Source organism: Castor canadensis, chromosome 10, assembly GCF_047511655.1.
Source record: "Castor canadensis chromosome 10, mCasCan1.hap1v2, whole genome shotgun sequence".
NCBI lineage: Eukaryota > Metazoa > Chordata > Mammalia > Rodentia > Castoridae > Castor > Castor canadensis.
Window position 1 is genome coordinate 12,571,670 of NC_133395.1, and position 4,753 is coordinate 12,576,422.

A 4,753-nucleotide genomic window follows, 5' to 3' on the forward strand; every position below is an offset into this window, starting at 1 on the left:
TCATTCGGGACTATTATCTTGCAAAACTGTCACAACAGTAGATATTTACTCCTCTCTTATCAAATTGCCTTTTATATCCTAAACTGTACCTACAGGGTTAGCATGTAAAGATTTGGGGTTCATTGTGTATTTTCTCTCCCTTCTGTCTTCTTGCTTGCACTCAGATAGTTTTACTCTTTCAGGTTGTTTGGAAGTTGTGTTATCTTAGCCAGCCTTAGCTGGAATGTAACATTCTGTAACTCTTAGCTTCTTGTAAGATCATAGGGGGAAAGTTGTGTAAAAGGCCCCCTTTTAAAAATCCAAACAGCAACAAAGTTTGTATAATATCTGCAGTTATATGTGGATAGGCAACAAGGTAACTAGGAACCAGTAAGTAGGAGATAAAAGCTGTAAAAAGGGTATGCGTGAGGAGCATTTTTAGATAAGAAAGGATTTTTTATTTTTAGATTTTTGTCCCAAAAGCAAAATCAGGGAGGTAAGGGCAAAGCTAGAAGGCTAAACCATGGGGAAGAAGGGTGACACCAGCATTTATGCTGAGATGCAATTGGTGGCCTATGGTAAGGCACGAGGAGGCATAAGAAAGTCCAAGAGGACATCCACTTACAGAGGGTGTTTTACATAGTAAAATAAAGTTTTGTCCTAAAGGATTATCCCCAAATGGAAATAGACAGATAAGAGTAAAACCAGAAGGATAAAAGCATGTCACAGAATTGTGATAGGGTTTATAATGAGAAATAACTGATTAAAAAAAAACCCAGTGCTGTCTTGATAAATTTATAAAAGGCTCTCTGAAAACTTCCCCTTAAACTTCAGTAAGGCTGGGATGCAAAAAGTGTGAATCTCCTCTCTGAGATGGCCTACTCTCCTCTATGGGACATTCTCTTCTCTTAATTAAACTTTCTATTCTTAAACTTTGCTATTACTTTTGCTACATTTCATGCCTTGCTTGAAATCTCCCAGGGGAATGCAAGGACTGAGGACCTAACCCAAACGCCTGGAAACACTACTATGATTTCCCATGGAGAAAGAGCCTGGTGGACTGGGCCCTGGGCCCCTCTTCCCAGCAGAGAGAAACTACTGGCTTAGCTTAGAGCAGATGTCTTCACCCAAGTTCAACTGCCTACTGTGGCCCTGGAGTGGAGCTAGGGGTTGTCCACAGTCAACCACTGAGTGCAGGGTCTTTGTGTGTGTGTATGTTGGAACAGAAAACTGGGTGAGGCAGCACGTTCTCAGAAGGGGTCCAGATGGGCCTGGTCTACTCCAAATTGGATCCCGGCAATCTTGGCTCAGTCGAGCATATGTCAAAACTGTCAGAAAGTCTGTGACCATGCCGCCCTAAATGTGTCCCGGTCTTGTCTGATCTTGGAAGCTAAGCAGAGTTGGGCCTGGTTAGTACTTGGATGGGAGACTGTCTGGGAATACACTGGCAGGGATGATAACTTACAGTCTAGAAATAGTATGAACTACTGTTTGTATAATGAGAACAAAGTTAAGCAATAAATGAAAAAAGCAGAACTACTTCTCTCAATGTAGTGTTTGGGGTTTTTTTTTGGGGGGGTTGTAATGAGAAATGTTCCAATAAAATGGGGAGACCAGGCAACCTTAAGAGGGTATGAAGACCTAGATGGAGGAGGAGTTAGCAAAATGGAAGGTTTTACAGTTTCAGATTTAAGATCACAGGCTCAGAGTTACAGCTTTTCTAGAATTTGTCTAGCAAGTTTTCTCGTTCTTACTGGAAAATATTCCCCCTCCAAAAAAAATAAAGACTCCACCTGCAAGCAGGTTATAACTCAAAGTCCCTCAAAAGCTTTAATTCATGTCCCTAGACAAATTCAGGGACACTTCAAAGAGTATATGCCTCACCAGCGTCTACAGATTCAAGAGGCAGATGTCACCTTAATTAGAGCTGTCCACAGAAGGGAGCATTTGTCCCGGGAGGCAGCTGTTTCCTGTCACTGGACCTGTGTGAGCAGGAGCTGGGTGGCCACCCATGGGAGGTGTGGCGATGAGTGTCCTCCACATACGGGAAGTGGGAGCACATCAGGAGTCTCAGAGAAAGACCTGGGGCATCCATGGACCACAAAGTTCCCCCAACGGGCCTAAAACTGATCTAAAAACACTAGCCCTCACACTAGGCATGTAGCTCCGTGGTGGAATGCTGGCCTCACATACACGAGGCCTTGGGTTCTGTTCCCAGCAGCACAATAAAACAAAAACATGTCACCCCCCAAAACCCTTCAAGTCCTCTCTTGATTCTGGCCACAGTGATTGACACACAAGTCACAGACTTCCATTTTACAAATAACTCAGTGTCACTTACATATGATTTAAGCAACAGGACAATATATTAGTCCCCCACCAGTTCCCCCTCCTCTGTTCCACGAAGATAGACAGGACCTTTGGTCCTCCTCCCACATCTCCCTCTCCCCAACAACCCTGTCCTCAGTGGGAGCCAGGAGCTACTTTTGCTAAAACAGAATTACTCAAAACATGCTTTTCTCTTGGGTTTTGTTTTCCTAAAACTGGAGGCCACAAAAAAGCTAAAACTTTCCTCCACTGAGGACACAGATGGGAGTGAGGAGTGTCTTTGAGACAAACGAAATGCAACATGAGAGCTTTCTTCCTGCCTCTGGGCTTTGCTCGTCAGAAATTAAGATTTCAGAGGGCCTGACTCAGTGGGCCTCCCAGCCTCAGGGAAGCAGAGACATCCCCAGACTGGAACATTTAGAAATGAAGACAGCAAAGAGAGCAAAAAATACAAGATGGTAGGCTTGCCTATTCTAGACACCCATGGGACATTTGGGCTGTCTTCCGTAGAGAGCCCAGGAAGAGAGGAGAGTTTTGTAAACATTCCCAGTGCAATTCTCTCCCAGCCTAGTCAGCTGGAGGGTGACAAATTTGGTTTGCTATAAGGAAAACAAAAAAAATGATGTTTTTGTGAAGCAAGATTCACACCTACTAGAGTTGTAGTTCTCGGTACTGTACTGGGGTTAGAAGTGATTAGGATGGACTGAGAGAGTCCAAGTCTGGGTGTGAAGTTCTTGGCTAAGTGGCTACACTCAGCTGGATTGCTGAGATCCTGAAGTCTGGGGAATGGGTACTGCTTATCAGGGTATTCATAGTACTGTCCTGACAAGCTGCTGATTTCCAATTGCTGGTATTCCTGTCCTGATTCTTATTTATTTTTGATACTGGAATTTGAACTCAGGGCTTTGCATTTGTTAAGCAGGTGCTCTTCCACTTGAGCCACACTTCCAGCCCTTTTTGCATTGGTTATTTTTGAGATACAGTCCTGTGTTTCTGTCCTGGCTGGCCTGGACCATAATCCTCTTTTTGATGCTTCCCACACAGCTGAGATGACAGGCATGCACCACAGTGCCTAGCTGTGATTCCCAGATGGGACCCCACAAACTTTTTGCCCAGAGTGGCCTTAAACTGCAGTCCTCCTAATTGTAATCCTAGGCTATCTGGGTGGCTAGGATTGCAGGCATGAGCCACAGAGCCCTGCCCAAAGATTTCTTAAATATGACACCAAAAGCATGATCCATAAAAGAAAAAAGTTAGAGTGGATTTTACTGAAATTAGACAGTTCTACCCTTTGAAAGACACTATTAAGAGAATGAAAACACTAGCCATTGAACTGGAGGAAAATATTTGCAAAGAATATAGCACAATTGAAATACTATAGTAAGAACATTAAAAATTCAATTTAAAAATAGACAAAGGATTTAAACACCTCACCACAGATGACATACAAATGGCACATAAGCAGATGAACAGATACTCAGCATTTTTAGTCATCAGGAAAATGTAAACTAAAGCCTTAATGAGATAGTCCTGCATACCTATTTGAGTTGCTAAAATTAAAAAGACTGACAACATCAAGTGGCTGGTGAGAATACGGAGCAACTGGAACTCTCCTACACTACTGGTAGGAATAGAAAAAGTTATAGCCATTTTGGAAAACAAATTTCACTTCCTTAAAACGTTAAGCACATAAACCACATGATCCAGCTATTCTTCCCCAAGATGATAACCCCCCAAAAAATAAAAACAGAAGTCCATACACAGAATTGTTTACAGTAACTTTATTTATAAAACCCAAAACTGGAAACAACCCAAAAGTCCATCAACAGTGGATGGATAATTAAATCATCATATGTTCATACAAGGAACTATTGCTAGCAATGAAAAGGAATGAACTATGAAAACATACATTGAGAGAGGATCTGAAAATAATTATGCTTATAGGTATATAGTGGGTCCACTTGCAATCCCAGCTACTTGACAGGCAGAGATTTGGAGCCAGCAAAGAGTTAGGGAGACCCCATTTCAGCCAATAAGGCTGGGTATAGTGGTGCACGCCTCTCATCCCAGCTACACAGAAAGCATGAATAGGAAGATTGTGGTCTAGGCCAGCCTAAAGAAAAACATGAGACCCTATTCAAAGATTAACTAAAGCAAAAAGGGCTAGGAACATGGCTTAATCATAGAGTGCCTGCCTAGCAAGTGCGAGGCCCTGAGTTCAAACCCCAGTACTGCCAAAAGAAAACAAACCCACTGAGCAAATGAAGCTGGAAAGAAAGAGGACACACTGCAGAATTCCTGAGTGGAATTAAGAGTCTAGAAGCTCAGGAATCCAGACACTGCAGGTTGATTTTACGGAATATCGTGTCACAGCGTTGGAAGGTTGGGCTTCCCTGGCGTGGGATGTCTTCGATCGCTGCCGCCTGTGAAGTCAAAGGCATGTCCT

General features: G+C 43.0%; 1 non-coding gene across 1 annotated transcript; it reads left to right on the top strand.

Annotated features, from left to right (window-relative positions):
* The first annotated feature begins 1,683 nt into the window (after window positions 1-1,683).
* LOC141413175 (U7 small nuclear RNA) lies at window positions 1,684-1,747 on the top strand. Its single transcript, XR_012437986.1, has one exon. It is a non-coding gene; the product is annotated as a U7 small nuclear RNA (small nuclear RNA).
* Window positions 1,748-4,753: the final 3,006 nt, after the last annotated feature.